Consider the following 22,586-nt stretch of genomic DNA (forward strand, 5'->3'; position numbering starts at 1 on the left):
TCTAACTTTGGTGTATGTGTTAAATTCTTTCTTCACTCTCCACCAAAGGACCCTCTTCTCTCTTCTTCTCTAGGTACCGGGATTGGTCTCCCCTTCACTTGAGGAAATTTGCCCTGTCCTTCATCACTATGAAGGGAGATGGCTTATGAGGTCCACCCCTCCCCAACTTCCCAGGGTTGGATAGACACTTGCCCTTCTAGTGCCTTTCCTTCTTGCAGTTTGCACACTGATTATGCTCCAGTCTCTATGAAGCCAACCATTGCCAACCAAGTTCGAGGCCCTCCAGGCCCGAAAGGTTTTTATTGCCCAAGGTCACCTCAGGATGATCCCTGTATTATGGCAGCTAGAATTTGCACCTTTTTTGCACTCTGCTTCCTTCTCTGCCCGGTCCCAGCTGTTGGACGCCTTAAAGACCTCTGGCACCAAGGCAGCCTGCAGGGTTTGGAGTCCAGGCCCCAACTTTGGGAGCTTCCTTTTGAATATTGGGCACAGCCCAAGTTATGAAATGTATAGCCAGGAGTGCCTGGCCCTCAGGCTTTGGGCCAACGTTAATATATTCTCTAAAAACCTCAGAAGACTTGTAAGGTAATATAAAACACAGAAAATTGCTTTGATGAAGTGCAGGATCCTTGTTTTCTACTTGGAAAACTTTTCCATAATATTAGTAGCAGGATGAAAGTCTGAGAAACATTCTAATTTTGTATTAGCCTACTTTTGACAATCTTGTTTAGCTTAATCATATAAAATTTTCTCTCAGGATTTCTCTTCACAAACCTTCTACAACTTTCCTCATCCCTTCAGTTTGCCTTTTCTCACACATTTAGAAATACCAACTTTAAGACAAACATCTTTCCTTCAATTTCCTTCAAAATATATTTCCATATTTTATATCTTCTGTTACCAAAAACGTACCTTTTCCTTTCCACCATAATTAGAATGCTTAACTCAACCACCATATTACATATAAGACTTACAAATATAGATCAGAGGTCATGCCCATACTCTTATATTTCCCCATCATCAGTATTTGTAACTTCCCTGGGGGCGCATATCTAGTTTCCTTAGGGAGTGATAAAATAAATGGAGTCCCCAGAGAACTTGGTCCTTGCCTCAGAGTCCGAGGGTGAAGGGGGAAGAGAAAATTCCTGATTATTTTGAGATCTCTGGGAAGGCACTCCTATCATTGGGCCATCTAATAAGTCTGGGTCTTGGTAAAGGAGCACAAAAGCTGTAGATACGAGACTTTTTACTTTTCCAGTTTCTTGCAAAGAAGATCTAATTGTAAGAGACTATTACAAGCCAAACTTCTTGGTCTCCCTCCCATTGTTAGTGTAGAGAGGAGGCAGGACCCCTATGGGTCCTCGCTGCTAGCCGCCAGTTGCAGTTCCTGCTTTTCCCTGGGCAGTGTGCACTGAGAAGTGCCCGTGTAGCTGGGGAGAATATTCTTCCCTAACCGGGAATCAAACCTGGGCACCCTGGGTAAAATAAGCACTGAACCTTAATCCCTATGTTGCAAGAAGCAACAGCCAACAGAGGAAATTGGATGCTCAGACAACTTTGTTAGAAGAAGGAGAATTTATTAGCTGGTGGAATGCATGGGGCCTAACAGCACCAAAGCACGAGCTCTCCCTGGTTAGATTTCTTACAGTTTATATACCTTTGCAGTGTCCATGTAAGAGGCATGTAATTTCTTTGTCTGAGGTTTTACGTGTACCTCTTGACTCAGGATGGGGAGGGATAGTTTTGGGTGGGAGCCGCAAGGAGGAAGGAATTTCCAGACCACTGGTTCTACCTATTTACAGATCATTTGTCCTGTAGGTGTTGCAAGAGTTTCCAGAAGGCCATTTAGAGATCTATAGGATGTGGTTAATCTATAACCGGCTGAGTTGGTCATTTCTGCAAGCCCTTTCCTTTGCATTTTTCAGATGCCTCTTCTTCTATCTTAGTAGAATTTGTTAAACAAAATCATTCAAGGCCAAGTTTTTTTTTTCTGAAAGAAAGGGTTTATTGAGACATATGCTAATCAGAAAAAGGGCCAGGTCCTGAGCATACAGTCTAAACCAACAGCAGCACAGCTAGATGGAGAAGACAAACATGCCTGCAGTATTGGGGTTGATGGGGCTCTTTTATAGAATAAATTTGGAGAAGAAAGATGTAAAGTGTTTTTTTTTAAAGAATGTAAAGAAAAAAAGGGGGTGGGGGGAGAATATAAAGCGGAGAAAATTCTAGAATAGGTACATAGTCTGTAAGGAAGAAGTATTTGATCTTTTGGATTGTTTGTGGGCAATGGTCTGGAAAGTTCATGCATACACAGGATGCAGTGGCTTCTGGTGGTCAGCTATTCTCTCTAATTATGAAAATAGCTCCCTGGAAGTTAATTCAAAGTTTCAACACACATTTGGGAACATAAGCAGTATTTTGTTGATTTGTTCCCTTAGCTGTTAACTGGTTAACTCTCCTATCTTCTTCTCATTTGTGGCCTGCTGTAACTTAATTTAGGACATCTTGAAATTTTTCTCTTGTCAAATTCACAGGATCTGGTAGGTGGTGGAATATGGGAAGTAAAATACAGGCAAGGATTAAAAAGAATGCAGAAGTGATAATGCCATTCACCTGCCATCTGAGGAGTAGTAGGTCTTCTCCAAGATGATATTTATCTTATGGAGAAGTAGGATTTGAAAACCAGGGAGAAAACAATTAGAATGACAGACCTTGTATCTGGTGCCTTAACACAGGTGTCGACACAGACACCTTTCCGCACTACCCAGAGGGGCCCATATAGTGTTGCTCTTGGTTCTCATGTAACTTAAAAGGAAACTGTCATAATGTCTGGAGGCCTGGATGTCCTGCAAATGTAGGAGGAGGATGTCCTCAAATTCCTTGCAGCAGGAACCACTTAGGTGGCACCAACCTTGACTTCCAGATAGAACAGTACATCTATAAAAGGAAAAGCGATGGCATCTACATCATAAATTTGAAGAGAACCTGGGAGAAGCTTCTGCTGGCAGCTCTTGCCATTGTTGCCATTGAAAACCTAGCTGATGTCAGTGTCATATCGTCCAGAAATACTGGCCAGGAGCTGTGCTGAAGTTTGCTTTTGCCACTGGAGCCACTCCTATTGCTAGTCGCTTCACTCCTGGCACCTCCACTAACCAGATCCAGGAAGCTGAGACTTCTGGTGGTTACTGAGCCCTGGACCAACCACCAGCCTCTCACAGAGGTGTCTTATGTTAACCTGCCTACCATCACTCTGTGTAACACAGACTCATCTCTGCGCTATGTGGACATTGCCATCCTTGCAACAACAAAAGAGCTCACTCAGTGGGTCTGGTATGGTGGATGCTGGCCTGGGAAGTTCTGTGCATGCGTGGCACCATCTCCTGTGAACATCCTTGGAGGTCAAGCCTGATCGCTACTTCTACAGAGATTGAAAAGAAAGAGCAGGCCTATGCTGAAAAGGCTGTGACCAAGGAGGAATTTCAGGGTGAATGGACTGCTTGAGCTCCTGAGTTCACTGCTGCTCAACCTAAAGTCACAGGCTGGTCTGATGGCATTCAAATGTCCTCTGTACCCATTCAGCAGTTTCCTACTGAAGACTGTAGTGCTCAGCCTGCCACTGAAGACTGGTCTGCAGCCCCCACTGCTCTGGCCATTGAAGGTAGGAACAAGCACTGAGTGGTCTTAAGCTGTTCTTCCACAAACTCTTAAACACTATGGAAATAAGGCTGACAGAAAATAAACACTTTCTAAAGGAAAAAGAAATACTATTGCAAGTAAAATGTTTTGAAGTCCCCCAATGTCAGCAAGACTGGATTTGAAGCTTAATGAAAGGAAGGCTAACGAAATGATGAGGATGCTATGATGGGAATTATCTCCTTAACACACTTGAAGAGAATTGACTCAGAATTTGGGGATCTTGGTCATTGAAGAGGAAGTGGTTACGAGAATAAGGAGAAAATGGAGGATAACAAAAGAATGATAAGAAGAGAGTAACAGAAAATATTTTGGGATAAAATCTAGGATAGTCTTGTGAAAGGGGAAATAAATATGAACAATTTGCTTAATTTGTGAATTGTGTTTTTTTTAATGTTTAAAATCATAGTTTCAGTAAATTTGCCTTCATTATTCTGTCAGAAACCAATTTCTAGGAATTCTCACCAACCCTATGAAACTTGTGAGGAGAAATCCTACAGTGTTTCCCTTTCCTTTCTCTTCAGAGGATACACAGCAGAGCTTCCCAACCCTTGTCTAGCAAATAATCTTCATGTATGCAAAGGAGATGTGAATTTCCTCTGCCCTTACTCCTATCCCACCACACCTCCCCCAGGTCCTAGATTTTTCATTTCTAAAGATTTTTTCTTTCCCCCCTACTCTATTTTTCAAACTTTTTCTAGCGGGATTCATAACAAGAAATACAGTTTGCATCACAACTTGCAATGCTCTCTGACATTTTGTATTCTATTCTCTAATTAAAATCAAAATTCTATTCAAGACCCACTGAATTGATTTTATGACCCACACAAAGGCATCACAACCTGCAATTTGAAAAACACACTACCTTTGACTTTATAATTAACCCAAACTTCAGGCACTATTCCAAATGTAAATTTCTTTTTTTTTTTTTTTTTTAGGCGAGGCAACCCTTGGTTGACCTCACAGATTGCAAAGACCTTATCAGTTTACAATCCCTTATTTTTTTAAATTTTTTACGTCTACAGTACCTGGTCTTCTTAGGTGGTCTCCCATCCAAGTACTAACCAGGCCCAAACCTGCTTAGCTTCTGAGATCAGACGGGATTGGGCTTGTTCAGGGTGGCAGGGCCTTAAACCCAGATATAAATTTCAATCACATCTTATACTGACCACCACTTCTTGACTTTTTAGCTCATTTTCTCTTGCCTACTAGCAAATTATTTAATGCATTCTTTTCCTCCTCACATTTTTACTACCCTATTCTTACAGCTGAAATTTCATGATTAATTACCAGTATTACTAGCTTGCATAACCTTCATCTCCTTTGCCCCATTCCCAACACTTGGTCAAATGAAACACACCACCACTTTCTCCAAATCTGAATCTGAACAGCCAAGTGGGTAGAGACTACTCCTAACTGTGCTCCTCTCTTTAACCAACTCTAAACCAAACTTTTATCCCTCCACTCTACTGAAACTTCTTTGTCAAGTCCCAGCAACTTCCATCTTATAAAATCCAATGGTCAATTCTGAGTCTTCAATTTGCTCAACTTCTCAGTAGCATGTGGCCCAGTTGATATTCTCTTTATGGAGACACATTCTTCACTTGGCTTCTGGAACATCATACTCTCTTGGTTTTCTTTCTACTTAAATACAGTTCCTTCCTTATTTACGCCTCTTTCTAATCTCTAAATGTTGAAGTTCTCTAGGGCCTTGACCTGAGTCCTCACATATTCTTTATGTATACCCTTTCCCTATGTGGGTTTACCTGATCATGTGACCAACTGTACCCTGATGGTTCCCAAACATAAACCTTCAACTCTCTATTGAGCATATCCAGTTACATTACTGATATCTCCACTGAATGTCTAAAAGGCATATAAATTTCTGTTTTACTGTAGTCCTTTTCTCCATTCTCATCCTTGAAGTATTTCCAGATTATAGGACATTCTTCTTATCCCACACTTTGAAAATAAAAATTTTACAGCGAGCCAATATTCTAACTTTTTTTCCCTATGGTCAGCAACAATGATAACCATCTTGTAGGCATATGCTTAAAGCCACTACTCCCATTTCTATAAAGTCTCAAAATCTCATTAAGTGCTTCTGTACATTTTGAAGAAACTAAAAAGTGACCATAAACCTCAAGAAAGCATGAAAGCCTCAATATCACAAGTAAGCAAACCACAATGTTGTTTAGCAGCATTGTGTACAAGGTATGCAGGAAATTTAGCAGATAATATATTTTCATTTTATTTATTAAGAAATGGAATTTGCCAAAATTTACATTTGTACTGTCTGCCAAATGTGCAGATAGATGGGCAAGGTCTGGTTTGTATTTGAATAAGACCAACAATAGTTTGCTTTAAGTATTCAGAGTTTTCATTAACTCTTCATATAAATCAAGAAGAGGATTTTCAATGCTGTGATTCAAATTAAAGTAAAAGCTAGGGGAAACTTCTTGTTGCAGTAACTTGACACATTGCTCGAAGTTGATAGATTATAGAGAGCAAGGTCTTCTGACAGAATCAGCAAGGAGCCAAATATAGTATCAAAATTTCTCCTTTTTGTTTGCCAGCAGATTGCAGCCCCCTGAATCAGGGATTACAGCAACCAAGAAGATAATGTGTGCTCTATTCTAGTATTATGTCTAATGATATTTCTGAGTGAGTGTTGGTGTCATTTTGGAAGACAAAAACCTTTGATTCAGAAGTTCTTTCCTGTCTCATGCGGGACTTGTGAGATTCGGTCTCCCTATGCACTTTCACAAACCCTTCTCCACCATGAAATTCCAAATCCTTTTCTACATATTGTGCAATATTCTCCGTTTTGATTTTTTACCTCCTTATTCCAGTTGTATGTGTCCTTTTATCTGTCATTGAAATAACACAGTCGTTTAGACTTTTTCAGTGATGTCTAGGTTAAGCTGGCGTTTACGTGGTAATTGTTCTCATTTTCATTATCTAAATACAGAAAGCATAGTTATATTCAGAATGTTAAAAATTAAACCAGCGCTTTTTCGACATAAAACAATAGTTAATCTACAGTAGGAACCAAACTGTTAGCGCTCATGACTACAAACTTCTTCACGCATTTAAGTCGCATCACCCAGAGTAATGTAGATTGCCCATTCTTGTGAACAGAAAATTACGGTTGTCATCGTCAGCGGGCAGGGGAAAAACAGCAACTGCAACTACAGAAGTCAGATAATATATTCCATATCCATTTGACAGTAATGTCAATGTTGGTTTCAGCCCTACAGGAGGTGGCAAGCGGGTCATAAAGCTCTGGAGTGTTTTATACTTTCCCCAACCTTCTGCATCCATCACTAACCACAGAAAACCCGGACTTTTCGCGCCCAGGGAAGGGGTTTCCCGAGAGGTGAGACTGAATGATAACACCAAGACACTCCCACGGCAGAGCAAGACAGTAGGTAAACCAGGCTTTTCACTTCTTTCTGTTCCTGCAGCTACCGCTCTCAACTTGGTGCAAGAGTCTGCACCAACAGCACCTTGTTCTTTAAACCACCAAGCCCCATGTGTCCAGGAACCCCCTTTGTGGTCAGGGAAGACTGTAGTCTGTCGAAAGCCTAATGGGACTTGGGAAGCTGTTTTCTTTATATGAGGACAGATGGCTTTATGAGCAATTCATCTGTGACGGAGCAAAGGAGATAGAGCGGCAGCTAGAGACCAAGGCGCCAAGTGAAAGAAAATTTTTTGTTGTTTGAGGCAGTAAATACACTTGAGTGTATTTAAATACTGATGAAAAAGATCCGGTATGGATGGAGAGAGAGAGAGTGAGAGAAGAAGCAGGCAGATTCCTTCTTCCATTGAGACAAAATGGATGGACGCCGGTGCAGATAAACGTGCAGGTTTCTGGGCAGAAAGTTTAGTAAATTTTCCTTCTTTTGTGAAAGGTGGTGATCAGTGCAGACTGAGGGGCTCGAAGGCAGTAGGATCAGCAGCGACTTTTTTCATCTGAATCATGTTTTAGAAGCTGTTGCACTTTTAAGACGTTGTAGGAGAACATTTCATTTTCAGTATTTAAGATGACGGTAATTTATTTAAGCAAAGCGAAATCCAGTGTTAAAGATATAGCAAGAGAGATTTTTTTTTCGAGCACCTGCCTCCTTAGCGCAGTAGGCAGCGCGTCAGTCTCATAATCTGAAGGTCCTGAGTTCGAACCTCAGAGGGGGCAGTTCAGCTTTTTGCTCAGGTTTCTCCTTCAAGAATGTAAGTCCTTTATTTGACAAAAGTCTGACTCCTGGCCATTGAATGACTGGATGTACCTTACCAAAGGGTTAACACTAAACTTCCTCCTGATTATAGATATGTAAATTCTATAAACAATAATATAAAGCGACCACTAGTTTTGTATTTTTAAATTTAGTTTATTGGAGGGAGATTGGTTAATAACATATAAGTTTCAAGTGTACAATTCCATAATATATCATCTATATATTGCATTGTGTACTTATCACCCAAAGTTTAGTCTCCCTCTGTCACCATAATTTGATCCCCTTTACCCTCTTCATTCTCAGCCCTACCCCTTTCTCCTTTGGTAACCACCTTTCTCTTGTCTGTGTCTATGAATTTGTTTGTTCGTTGCTTTTTATTTTATATTTCGCATATAGTGAAATCATATAGTTCTTATCCTTTTCCATCTGTCTTATTTAGCTTTGTAATATATATTGCATATGTGTTCCCCTCCCATAGTTAGATTTCTTTCTGTCATCATACATTTGACCCCTTAAACCTCATCTACCTCCTTCTTCTTCCCGCCACCCGCCCCCCGGCCCCCACTTTCTGGTAACCACTAGTCTATTGTCCATGTCCATGAGTCTCTGTTTGTTTGTCCTATTTGTTTGTTGCTTTTAGGTTTATATCACACATAAATGATATCATGTGGTTTTCAACTTTTTCTGTCTGTTTTATTTCACTTAGCATGATTATCTCAAGGTCCATCCATGTTGTTGCAAATGGCAGTATTTTCTCTCTTATGGCTGAGTAATATTCCATTGTATATATGTACCACAGCTACTTTAGCCAATCATCTATCGTAGGACACTTTGGTTGCTTCCATGTCCTGGCCACCGTGAATAATGCTGCTATGAATATCGGTGTGCATATATGTTTTCAAATATGAGTTTTCAAGTCTTTGGGGGTAAATATCCAGCAGAAGGATTGCTTGGATTATATGATGGATTAATTCTTAGTTTTTTGAGGAAACTCCATACTGTTTTCCATAGTGGCTGTACCAATTTGCAGTTCCACCAGCAGGGTATAAGTGTTCTTTTTTCTCCTCATCCTCTCCAACATTTGTTATTACTTGTCCTGTTGATTATAGCCGTTCTAACAGGTATGAGATGGTATCTCATTGTCGTAATAGCTAGCGATGATGAGCATCTTTTTATATATTTGTTGGCAATTCGTATGTCTTCTTGGGAGAAGTGTCTGTTCAGGAAAGAGTCACTTTAAAATGGAGCTGGAGCTGCCATCCTAAAGGAACTGCCTGCACGTCTTGTACCTCAAATCTTTGGAATGTTAAAACGGTGCAACATAACCTTTGCACTGGGCCTAGGGCAACGATGTGTCCCAAACAACTGTTTGTAAAGATAACAAGAAAGCAGTTATTTTGACTAAATGTATTGATGACTAGTAGACTGAAAATTAAAAATATTGTTTAGAATTAATTCGCTATATTACGTTATTTGCATCAATTGAAATGCCTTCCTTCTATTAATGTAATTTTTCCCCTTTCCCTTCTCATAAATACCCATTTCTTTTGTCTCCTAATCAGAACATTATTTAGGCTTTTTCAGAACTAATGATTCCCTAATAGCTATTCTTATTGATCTCAAATAAACACTTGTTACCTTTCACTTTGAAAGTACTTTTTACTTTTAGGTTAACAATATATAGATACAGATATTCTTCTTTAGTTCTTTGTGTATAATGTATTTGTTATCTTCATCTTTTTCTAATGGATAGCTCTTTTGTCCAAGTTCTGATTTCTATTCCTTCTTGGGAAACTATCCTTCTATTTGCGCAATCTAATTTTTAAAAAAATTATATTTTATTTTTTTAATTATAGTTGACATACAATATTATATTAGTTTCAGATGTACCACACAGTGATTAGATATTTGTACGACTTATAAAGTGATAACCCCCAATAAATCCAGCACTCATCTGACAATATACATAGTTATTATAATACTACCGACTATATTCCCAACGCTATACTCTACATCACCATGACTATTCTGTAACTACCAAATTGTACCTCTTAATCCCCTCCCCCCTTCACTCATCTCCCAACCCTAAGCTGACAACCATCAGAATGTTCTCTGTATCTATGAGCTTTGTTTCCGTTGTTTGTTTGTTTATCCTGTTCTCTAGGTTCCACATATGATATTTGTCTTTCTCTGTCTGACTTACTTCCACTCAGCACAGTACCCTCTAGGTCCATCCATGTTATTGCAGATGGCAAGATTTCATTCTTTTTATGGCTGAGTAATATTCCATTGTATATATGTACCACCTCTTCTTCATCCATTCATCCATTGATGAACACCCAGGATGCCCTCATATCTTGGCCATTGTAAATAAGGCTGCAATGAACATATGGATTCCTTCAAAGCAGTATTTTGCATTTCTTCAGATAAATATCCAGAAGCAGGATAAGTGGGTATTTCTTTGTCTCTTGTTATAGCCTTTGTTTTAAAGTCTATTTAAAGTCTATTGCTACCCTAGTTTTATTTGTTTTGTTTCCATTTTCATGATACACCTTTTCCATCCCTTTATTTTTACTGTATGTCTTTCAATCTGAAGTGAGTTTCTTGTAGGCAGCATATGTAAGGATCTTGTTTTCTTATCCATTCAGCCACCCTTTTGATTGGAGCATTTAATCCATTTGTATTTAAAGTAATTGTTGCTAGATATGTAGTGGTTGCCATTTTTATTCATTTTTTTAAATCTCTCTTTTTTTTTTCCTCTTCTTCTTCTTAGAGAACTTCCTCCAACATTTCCAGTAATACTGGCTTGGTGGTGATAAACTCCTTTAGCTTTTTCTTGTCTGGGAAGCTCTTTATCTGTCTTTCTATTCTAAATGACAGCTTTGATGGGTAGAGTAAGCTTGGTTGTAGGTCCTTATTTTTCATCACTTTAAATAATTCATTCCAATTCCTTCTGGACTGCAAAGTTTCTGTCGATAAATCAGCTGCTAATCTTATGGGAGCTCCTCTGTAGGTAACTAATTGCTTTTTCTTGCTGCTTTTAAGATTCTTTCTTTGTCTTTAACCTTTGGCTTTAATTATGTGTCTTGATGTGGGCCCCTTTGGGTTTATCTTGTTTAGGACTCTTTGTTCTTCCTGGGCTTGTACATCTATCTCCTTTGCCAGTTTAGGGAAGTTTTCAGACATTATTTATTGACATAGGTTTTCAATTTCTTGTTCTCTGCTCTCCTGGTATCTTTATGATGCAAATATTGGTATGCTTGATGTTGTCCCAGAGGCCCCTTAAATTATCCACATTTTTTTGGATTCTTTTTTTCTAGTTGCTCTTCTGATTGGGTGTTTTCTGCTACCCTATCTTTTAATCACTGATTCAATCCTCCACTTTATCTAATCTACTGTTAATTCCTCCTAATGTATTCTTCACTTCAGTTATTGTATTTTTTATTTCTGTGTGGTTCTTTTTTGTTTTCTGTCTCCACTTTTATGTTTTCTATATCTTTGTTCATGTTCTCCCTGATTTCATCCACTCTTCCCCTAAGTTCATTGAGCATCCTTATAATAAGTATTTTGAACTCTGAATTTAGCAGGTTGCTTGTCTCCATTTTTTTCCATTCTTTTCCTGGAGCTTTGTTCTGTTCCTTTATTTGGGACATGTTTCTTTGTCTCCCAAATTTGGCTACCTCTCTGTGTTTCTATGTATTAGGTAGAGCTGCTATATCTCCCAATCTCAGTAGAGCGGCTTTATATAGTAGGTGTGCTGTGAGTCCCAGCAGCAGTCTTCCCTGGGCACCTGAGCTGGGTGCTCCAGGTATATTTCTTGCATGGTTTGTGTTTGACCTCCTGTTATAGCTGAGCCTCAGTTGCTGTTTGCTTGTCAATGGGTGGGCTTGACCCTTGGGCTGATTGGTTGTGATGACTAGCCAAGCTGTTGTGCAGAGGCTGACCCTACAGGGCAGGATTCACTTTAGCAGGGCTTTGATGTCTACCTCATCTGCCCTTTGGGTGTGTCATCCTCAGATGTGACCCCAGGTTGTGCTCTGGCTTAGACCAAAGCCAGCCACCAGGCATACAGGTCAGGGTCTTCTGGGAGCCGCCCTGCCGCACGCCAAGTTTAGCTACAGCCTGTACCCTGCCTGGAGCCACCTGGCATGAGCTACCAAGCAATCCACAAGTGGCTAGCACCCATGCTGGACTTGGAAGTACCTCAAGAAGCCAGCTGCTGCTAGTTCCAGGCTTAGGGCTGCTCAGCAAGAGATACGGGGCATGTCAAGGCCAGATGCTGCTTGTTTAGGTTTTGTGAACTTTTGAGAGATTTTAGGAAAGTCAGCAGCATGAGCTAAGACAGTCTTTTGTATGGAAAATCCATTGGAAGTGGCTTGGGTGGGCCTGCACATTGGGGTGGGAGGGGTTGAGGGAATCACTCGATGGGGACACCAGTATTAGCTACTTTGATGGAGACTCAGATAAGGCACCCATCTGGATCTGCAAGCCTGGTAGGGGAGACCTCAGCAAAGGAACAATGTCTTCTGCCAGCACTTCTGTCTGGGAGAAAGCTGCCCCTTCAGCCCTCGTCCTGAAGCCAGACAACTCATTTCCTCCCTGTATATCTCTGGCTCCTTTCAAGCTGCATCCCCAGTGCTGGAGCTCAGAGCATGTGAGTCCGTCACTAAATAAGTCCATGTGAAGTCACCTTAAGAGAAATGTCTGTGACTTCAGTAGCCCTCCATCTCACTCAGCCACAGTCTCTGCTGGTTTTTACAGTCAGAAGTTGTGGAGACTTCTCTTCTCAGCATTGGAACCCTGTGCTGAGGAGCCTACTGTGGCACTGGGACCCCTTGTTCTTCTAGAGGGACCTCCATAGCTAAGATATTTCTCTCAATTATCAACTGCTACATGTGGGTGTTGGACCAGCCTGTTTCACATCTCTGCCCCTCTTACCAGTCTTGAGGTGGTATATTCTGTATGTTCCCAGTTGAAGGACACTATTCAGCTAGACTTCAGGTAACTCCCAATGATGGCAGTTCTGTAGTTTAGTTGTAATTTTGATGTGGCTGTGAGAAGAGGTAACCACAGTGTCTATCCATGCTGCCACCTTGACCAGAAACCTGGTGCAACTTAATTTATTGAAAAAATAAATGGACAGATAGATGAAAACCTGATATTCAATTTTCCCATCAAGTCTTGCTATTTCTTCTTCATGTGTACATACAATCTCCTTGCCTTGGCCTCCCTATTCAATCTGGTCCTAACTGGTTTTCCATCTGTACTATGTTGAATTGTGTTCTGCAAAAACACAACTCCACCAGAACCTCAGAATGTGACCTTATCTGGAAATAGAGTCTTTGCAGATGCAATTAAGTAAAGTAAGATAAAATCATACTGGATTAGGGTAGGTCCCAAATTCAGTGGCCGTTGTCCTTATAAGGAAGCCATGTGAAGACAGAAACATACAGAAGGAGAAAGGCCATGTGAAGATGGAGGCAGAGACTAAAGTTATGCTGTCACAAGCCAGTGAGTACCAAAGATTGCCGGCAACAACAAAAAGCTGGGAATAGATAAGAAAGTATTCTTTCCTAGAGACTTCAGAGGTAGTACAGCCCTATCGATACTTTGATTTTGGACTCCTGGCCTCCAAAACTCTGAGAAAATCAATTTCTGTTGTTTTAAACCAACCCAGTTTGTGGTAATTTGTTTTGACAGTCTTTGAAAACTAATACACCATTCCATCTCTCACTCTCCAACCTCCCATCACATCACCTCAACCTGTTTTGGTTTTTTTTCACAGCACTCATTACTATGTGAAGTTGTCTTGTCCTTTTCTTTAACATCTTAATTGTCTATTCTTCCCCCGGCCTTAGATTGTAAATTCCATGAGTGCGATCACTGGGTCTGTTTTAGCCACTCCTGTATTTCCAGTGCCTAGCACAGTATCTGACAAAAAATACAAATAAACCAATGAACTAATTAGCATATAAAATGTTATTCTTTTCCTTCCATATTCCCTATCACTATCTTATTCCAGGCAATCAACATCTCAATTTTGGATTTTTGCAGTACTCTCTTCAGGAGACACCTAGTGAAATGCATCTTGCAGGCCACACCTCTTTGGCTCTGCTGTGTTGGAAAAAGAGAGAGCAATGATTAGAGTGTTCCTGAAAGTTGCCAGAACCTCTAGAGAGTATATATTTTAGGATAGCTCCCTCAACAGTTCATTCTGGTCCCGACTTAAAGAGGCATGTAATAGGGAAAATCTTAACAGTGTCTTTTGGACCCTCAGCCTCTGGTTCCAGGAGCCTGCATTTGATATAGTTAAGGATTTGGGAGAAGTCGAAGACCTGGATGGCCCGGTTATTCAGGCAGTTCCTTAGGAATACTTGATCCTTGTTAGAGCTATCACCATTCAGAATCTGTTCCTCTCCTTTGTAGAATCAGAAACTATTTTTTAATTCACCCAGAGTTATGCAGGCTTGTAGGACTGACTCACAATAACCAAATGTCTGAGGCGTCCCAAGCCAGAGTGTGGATGTGGATATACTATAGCCATAGCAGTGGTTGATTGGCATATTCTCTTTTATATAAAATAAACTCTACATTGGAAAGCAAATAACATTAGATGGTTGCTCTGTGCAACTGTAATATGGGTAATGAGAGTAATAAAATATTAATGACTATGATTCAAGCAGTGGTGGTCTGGTGCCAAGCCAACCCAAACTGACTTAAAATTATGTTGGCTCATGTGATTTCCCTTGGGCAGAGATGGAAACATGGAGTTCTGATCATAGCATGCTATTTTCCTAAACAAGGTTTCGATACCATTGGTTAGAAGAGATTTTTTTGGTTCTATTTAATTTTTAAACTTGGTATATGTATTAAATTTGGATATCCAGAAAAGATTCCTCAGCCGCTCACTTACCAACCAACTCTTGAGTAGATTACTTCTACTTCATTCAGAAAATTCTACAAATGGCCAACCACATCCTTTACACAGTGAATGTAGTAACTCCACTCTGGCTTTATTTTTTTAGGTAAGTGGGATTAACAGGCAAAGACTATGTTTCTGACACAAAGTCTCATACTCTGAGGTGCTCCTTAAATATAAATAGTTCTCTTCACAAAACCTGAGGACATCTTACTCTAGAAGTCCCATGTATTTACCTCACTATCTTTCTTTGGTTTGTATGGGCATCATTCACTGATGTGGGGGCAAAAGTACTTGACCCTTCATTTTGCTCAAGTGGACTGGAACCCTCAAGGTTTGAGAGTCTAGGGTTTTACTAACGGAAGCATCTAAGATAAAGTTCTTTCCTGTATATTCTAGTGTAAAGAAAATACATGGACAAAAATGTCTGTCTTTTTAAATTCTATCCAAGTTCCTTTTCCTAATTCCTGACTCCATTGTTGCACCCATTGAATATAGTTCAAGACTATTTCTGCCCTCAGTTCATGGTGAAAAAATAACTCTCATCCTTATATATTGTAACCTAAACAATTATTTCTAAAAGTTGTATATAATCAGAGAATTGCCCGGCCCATTTGTTTTTGGTCTTCAAAATTTGTGCTCTAAGCTCCCCTTGCCCAGACCTTAAGAATGCCTAGCACAAAGAGCTCTCAACAAATAGGTTTTCAGAATGTATTTTGACCAAGGAGCTCTGCTTTGCCCTGGATTTACAGCAATGGAAAACCACCACTTCAGTCCTGGCAGTTTACCCTTTAGAAGGGAGAGTCAGCCATTAAATGATGAATTATACCATAAATATTAAAATATTTAAATTGTGATTAAATGCTCTCGAGATGAAGTACAGATTAAAGAATGTTTAGAGAAACAAACATGTATACTTTCATGACCCAAGGTTCCAAATTAAACGAGATAATGCAAGTAAATTCTTGGAATAGTGTCTGTTACATGCTAACAGTTCAATGAAATTTTGGTGTTATCATTATTACTGTTACTATAAAAATAGAAGATCAATTAGAACATTGTATTTAATGGTTTTTGTTGTGCCACCTTAGACAAAGGATTTACTCTCTCATCCACTTTTCTTCCTTAAATCCACAAAAAGAATTTCTTCTTCAAATACTGAGTTTAACACAATTATTGTCACATACTACATTCCTAATTATGTATTTATTCATGTCACTCTTTTTAAAAACAAATTTGAGGTAGTCTACACAACTACACTACAATAGATAAAATGGGAAATGTTAATAGACTTAAATCAAGATAAAAGCAGCATAGAGTTGAAAATTACAAGACAGAGAGAAAAAAATGGCATAGATGATAGTGGTTCAGTTCATCCCTCTTGCAACCAAATCAAAGTTGTGACAGAAATAAGGAACAAACAGCGAGGAAAATCACCAGGGATTTAGATGAATGAGCCCTACAACTATGGACAGAAATAAAAAATCACCCTGCAACAGGAGGAGGTAGGATGGGGCAAGGACACGAGGCCGCCTAGTTCCAAGCAACTGAGCAGGACAGAGGCCATAGCAGTGGCAGCTGTCTGCTGCAGACATCTCTTAAAGGGGCCGTGTTCAGTAGTAGACTTTGTGGTGAGGGACCTTACTTGCTCTGAGCACCAGCACTGGGTTAGCTACTTATGGGGCACCAGAACTTACAGGGGAACACTGAGTTGTCAGAGTGAGGGCCAGAGGCGAGACTCACTCTGTACAGAAGTGGCAGTGGAGCCCTCCTCCCTCCCAGTGTGTGGACTCACTGAGACATGATCAAACTGGAAAACAGAGGTCTCTTTGCCCAGAGGAGTCCCTGAAACTTGCCTCCACCAACTCAGGGCCACACCCAAGCCACATTCAGTTGTGTCCTCTGTGAGTCAGGTGCTCCTTGCTGAGCAGTGCCAAGACCCACACTGGTGGCAGCTGACCTCGGTTTTTGGTGGGGCCTCTTGAGGTAACTATAAGCACATCATCTATGGATTGCTTACTCAGTCTTATCAGGTTGCCCCAGAGGGGCACAGGCTGGGGCTAACTTTGGCCTACAGCTGAACCCCTCTCTGAAGTGGACACCTACTTCATAAAGCCTCACTAATAAGACCTGGAGACTTAGGAGTTTTGCTAGTACATAGAAACGGACACAGAAAGGCAGCCAAACTGGGAAGACAAAGAAGCAGAAACCATCTGAGAGAACAGAACAGAGATCCAGAAATAATGGAGTCAAGCAATCTAACAGATGCAGAGTTCAAAATACTGGTTATAAAGATGCTCAATGAACTTAGGGGAAGTGTAGATGAATTCAGTGAGAACTTCAACAAAGAGCCAAAAAACATAAAAATGGAAATTGAAATTATAACAAGGTGGCAGTCAGAAATGAAGAACACATTATTGGAGATGAAAAGTATATTCAATGGAATAAACAGAGTGAATAAAGAAGAAGATCAAGTGATCTATATAGAGGATGGGGAAGCCAAGGACACTCAGTCAGAATGGCAAGAAAAAAGAAGCTGGGACGATAATAATAATTTAAGGAGCTTATGGGACACTATAAAATGTAAAAATATCCATGTCATAGGGGTACTGGAAGGAAAACAAGACGTTGAAGAGCCATTTAAAGAAATAATGATGGAAAACTTCCCTAACTTGGTGAAGGAAATAGACATAAAACCCCAAGAAGCTCAGAGTCCCCAAAATCAGGAACCCAAAGAGGCCCACACAAAGACACATCATAATTAAAATGCCAAAGGTTAAAGATAAAGAAAGAAGCTTAAAAGCAGCACGAGAAAAGAGTTAGTTACCTCCAAGGGAGCACCCATAAGACTGGCAGCTGATTTCTCAAAAGAAACTATGCAGGACAGAAGGGCATGGCACAGAATATTCAAACACAGGATCTACAACCAAGAACACTTTATCCAGCAAAGCTGTCATTTAGAGTTGAAAGACAGAGAAAGAGCTTCCCAGACAAAAATAAGCTAAAGGAATTTATCAGCACCAAGCCAGCATTACAGGAAATGTTAGAGGTACTTATTTAAGAGGAAAAAGTATGTATCAAAAACGTGAATAAAGAATGGTAATAACTACATTCCTATCAATAAGTACCTCAAATGGAAAAGGATTAAGTGCTCCAACCAAAAGATAGAGTGGCTGAATGGATAAGAAAACAAGACCCTACATATGCTGCCTACAAGAGACTCACTTCAGATTAAAAGACACACAGATTAAAAGGAAGGGGATGAAAAAGATATTGTATGATGGACCTAGAGGGTATTACGCTGAATGAAATGGGTCGGATAGAGATAGAGAAATATCATATGATTTCACATACATGTGGAATCTAAAGAACAAAATAAACAACAACAAGAAATGGAAATAAACTCATAGATACAAAGAATATTTTGAGGGCTACTAGATGAGAGGAGGATTGGCGGCACAGCAAAAAAGGCACAGGGATTAAAAGGTACAAATGGATAGTCGCAGAATAGACATGGAGATGTAGAGAGTAGCATGGGGAAGATGGTTAATAATGTTGTAATAAATATGTAAGGGAGAAGAGAGTACCAGATTTAGTGGAGTGATCACTTTGCGAGTTATGTGGATCTCTGATCACTATGCTGTACAACTGAAACTAGTATATTATTGTATGCCAACTACAATTGAAAAAACTCATTGAATTGTACAATGTAAATAAAAGCAAGTAATTGTCTATTATATTTTAATAAAACTGGAAAAGAAAAAAAAGAAGAAAATTACAAAACAAAACTAATGTACGCTGTAAGTGCCCCCTACCCCATATCTCTATATCTGGCTTAAACGGTAAATTACTCATATAATCACACCTAAGCAGTTTCCTCAGATTTTTCTCTTAAGTCATAGTGTATACTTTCGACGGAAAAAAAATTGACATAACAAAGATTTGTTAACTCCATTTATTGTCGAGTTTCTTTAAGCAAGGGAAAACATAATGCCCCTTCTGAGGTTCGAACTCAGGACCTTCAGATTATGAGACTGACGCGCTGCCTACTGCGCTAAAGAGGCAAGCGGTCGAGCAGCTTTTACTAAGCGCCCATCAACATCATTATAAGAAAGATTCATTTAAAAATTTAAATAACTGTTTCAAAATAAAGAGGAATTGATTTGATTCTCGTCTAAAATAGCCAAAGTTTGGATGACAAAACCACGCAGAACAGGGCAAGGGCCCACTAACTAGCTTGACTCCATTTCCCGCGCGGACTTTTCTGTGGACTTCAGGTGCTTTGAGGGCAACTGAGCTCGGACTCTGAGGAAGTTCTGTTCCAGTATGATTAGGACCTGAGGACATAGGGAAACCAGACAAATAGCAGGGACTGCAGTCTTTTGCTCCCTCCTGAGGTTCTGTGGAGGCTCTCGGTCCCCTGAAATAGATGGAGGGTGGACAAGGGAATCTCAGGATTCTTAGCAGCCGCTGGGTTCAAACCAAATGCCCGAACTTGCTCACTCCTGAAGTTCAAAGATTTACTTCCTGCAGTCCAAGCGTATCTAGAGTCCACAACATCCACTGGAACTCTCGGTCTGCAGAGAGTCAACGTGGGAGGTGTGAGAAAGAGAATTGACGGTGGTCGGGAGGGTCAGAAGATTCTTGGGCTGAGCTGGGAGTGAGGGAAGGAGAATGCTGGAGGAAGGGTGGGCATACAAGACGAGGAGCGAAGGTGAAGAGGAAGAGAGAAAAAAAAATGGTAAAGGAGCGACGTTCAGCTTTGGCGGCGCACAAGTTCATCAACAAGGTATAGTGGCGGAGCGGACTAGAACACCTGACTTAATACTCGAGTCCTCCTAGGTGCTGTGGGTTCTAATCCCCATCACCTTTCCTCCGCAGTATTCGACTTTAGGTAGGCTTCTCAATTCCTGCTGCTTCTTCCCTCCGGCGGCCGCACCTTCTCCAAAACCAATCAACGACGCGAGATATTCTATTAGTTGTTTCAATTACCGAAAAGTTACTGAGCACGTGCTTGTGTGCCGCATTCCCTTTACTATTGTGTTTTCACTACCTAGGAGTATCCAATATATATTGATTCGGCGCCTACTATGTTCTAGATGCTTACTTAGGATCCGTTGATAACAGCAGTACTTATTTATTACAGTGTTCAGTAAATGACACACGAATAGTTGTCCATCTCCCTGAATCTTCTTGAATCTGAGTCCTGCCCCATCGCCGTTCTCAGCATTCCCACGGCATTCTCCTTTCGCATTTATTAACCCTAATTATGCTGATCTGAGCTGCAGCGATTCTACTCAGCTGCCCTTCACATCTCACCAACTAGAGGCCCTCTTGCTCCTCTGCGCGCGCGTCTCTGAGTTTTCGCTTAGGTTCCCTGGGTCTGCTCCAAGCGTTTCGACTTCACTGCTTCTGATCCTTTAGGTCTCAGCTCTGAAGTTGCTTTCTCCTGGAAGCCTCTCTTGATCTCTCCCTCTAGAATTACAATCAGGCAATGAGGATATGGAGAGGAACAAGATAAAGGGCACCAGCCCTGGTGCCTAGTGGAGAAGACAAGCATAATGGCCCCAAGATATTATAACTTCTACTGCAAAGAATGAAATTGAACTACGAATAGCATCTTAGATACATTGTTATCAGATTAAAGAATGTAACCGGATGGTACAATAGTACAATGTATAGGACACATTTCAAATTGCCCCCAGTGATGATAGTGTCAGATGAGAGAAAAGGGGGAGATTATAAGTTTTACTTTAGATACTTCAATCTGAGTTATTAAAATGAGTGGATATTTGTCATAAGTCGAATGAGTGAATTCACCAATTTGTAAATGAATCTTTAAAAATCTAAATCTGACAAATACAGCAAAGGAGAAATGCAATGAGCTGGGGAGCTTGCAGCAGTCCTCAGCTCAGCCATCCTTTCCTCTGGCAGGCTTTCCTATTGCTACCAGCCCTTAATTAGGTATTCCTGTTGGTATACATTGGGTATGCTCTGTTATCATTCATTCCATCACTTAGCATTTACCATAATTTTGGAAATTTTTGAGGGATTGTCATGCATCATAAGCCTTGTCAGATACAGAGCCCTATTTCTCTTGCTTCCCCACCTCATGAAACCTAAATAAATATTTGTGGTCAGTTTCAATGAATAAGTACATGAAAGAATATCTTTTCAATTTGTGAAGTGAGCAAGTTATATAGAGCTGAGGAGCCAGCAATACCCTGAGATTTTCAGTTTTAGGTAGGGTCATGTGTTCTGAAGTCCCCTTTCTATAGGACACTCCAACGAAATTTGTTCCTGGACTGCTAATTATGCTGCACTGAATTGCTCTTTCTGGATTCAGCCCTGCTACCAGGTAACTGCAAACCACCAGTGCTCAGATTACCAGAGAATAGATTGTTTCTGTGTTATGGAGCCCAGTCGTCTCTTCCCCTACTCATTCCTCAGTGGGGTTGATTTGTTTGCATTCACCTTGCAACATCGCTGAATCAACCATAGGCAATTCCAGTGAAGAGGTGAATGAACTCCAGACTGAAGAACAAATCAACCCATAGCTATCTGCCCTATTTTCCAGATCTTTACCCACTCTCCTTTCTTGGGGGGTGGGGGAGGGGGTGGGTAATGTACAAAGGTTGAAAAAACGGTTTCCCCTTGCCTATCCTCAGAGAGAAGTTTAAAGCCAGTATTTGAACAGTGGATTTTTGAGATTCTGGTATTTTAAACCATTGGACATTTTTCTTTTTCTTTAAGAAATAAGGTTGTGGCTCATGGAATAAGAAGTATGCCACCTGTGCTGGAGAAGAAAGACTCAGTCCATTATTCAGCTGTATTTGCAATAGCTTAGATAATCTTTTAAGGCTAGGAGATTTGTGAAGGTAGAATGAAGAGTTTATCTGTGTGGAGGGAAGGGACAGACACTTAGAACTTTATAGTCACCTGGCCCAAAAGTCTTTTTTTTTTTAAATTAAGTTTATTGGGGTAACACTGGTTTATATAATTATATAATTTTCAGCTCTACATTATTATTTGACATCTGTATATTCTATTCTGTGTTTACCACACAAAGTCCAGTTTCCTTCAGCTACTACATATTTGATCCCCTTTACCCACTTCACCCTTCCTCTACTCCCCTATCTTTGACCCCCTTTACCCTGTCTACCTCCCCCTTCTTCCCCAACCCCACTAGTAACCACTACTCTATAGTCTTCGGTTAACCACAAGTCTATATTTCATGTCCATGAGTCTGTTTGTTCTGTTCACTTGTTGCTTTTAGGTTTATATCCCACATATAAGTGATTTGTGATTTTCAACTTTTTCTGTCTGGCTTATTTCGCTTAGCATGATTATCTCGAGGTCCATCCTTGTTGTCACAAATGGCAGTATTTCATCTCTTCTTATGGCTGAGTAATATTCCATTGTATATATGTACCACAGCTTCTTTAGCCAATTATCTATTGTAGGACACTTCGGTGCTTCCATGTCCTGGCCACTGTGAATAATGCTGCTATGAACATTGGTGTGCAAATCATATCTTTTTGGATATGGGTTTTCAAGTCTTTGGGGTATATACCCAGTAGAGAGATTGCTGGAACATATAGTAGATCAATTCTTAGTTTTTTGAGGAAACTCCATACTGCTTTCCATAGTGGCTGTACCAATTTGCAGTCCCATCAGCAGTGTATGAGGGTTCCTTTTTTCCCACATCCTCTCCAAATTTGTTATTATTCGTCCTATTG

General features: G+C 40.3%; 2 non-coding genes and 2 pseudogenes across 2 annotated transcripts; 2 read left to right on the plus strand and 2 right to left on the minus strand.

Annotated features, from left to right (window-relative positions):
- Positions 1–2,825: 2,825 nt before the first annotated feature.
- On the plus strand, positions 2,826–3,685 carry LOC111732439 (annotated as a pseudogene).
- Positions 3,686–4,709: 1,024 nt separating this feature from the next.
- Positions 4,710–4,828, minus strand: LOC111732451 (annotated as a pseudogene).
- Positions 4,829–7,815: 2,987 nt separating this feature from the next.
- On the plus strand, positions 7,816–7,888 carry TRNAM-CAU. Its single transcript has one exon. It is a non-coding gene; the product is annotated as a tRNA-Met (tRNA).
- A 10,950-nt stretch (positions 7,889–18,838) lies between these two features.
- TRNAM-CAU lies at positions 18,839–18,911 on the minus strand. The gene has a single exon. It is a non-coding gene; the product is annotated as a tRNA-Met (tRNA).
- Positions 18,912–22,586: the final 3,675 nt, after the last annotated feature.

This window comes from Pteropus vampyrus, unplaced genomic scaffold (assembly GCF_000151845.1).
Source record: "Pteropus vampyrus isolate Shadow unplaced genomic scaffold, Pvam_2.0 Scaffold461, whole genome shotgun sequence".
Classification (NCBI taxonomy): domain Eukaryota; kingdom Metazoa; phylum Chordata; class Mammalia; order Chiroptera; family Pteropodidae; genus Pteropus; species Pteropus vampyrus.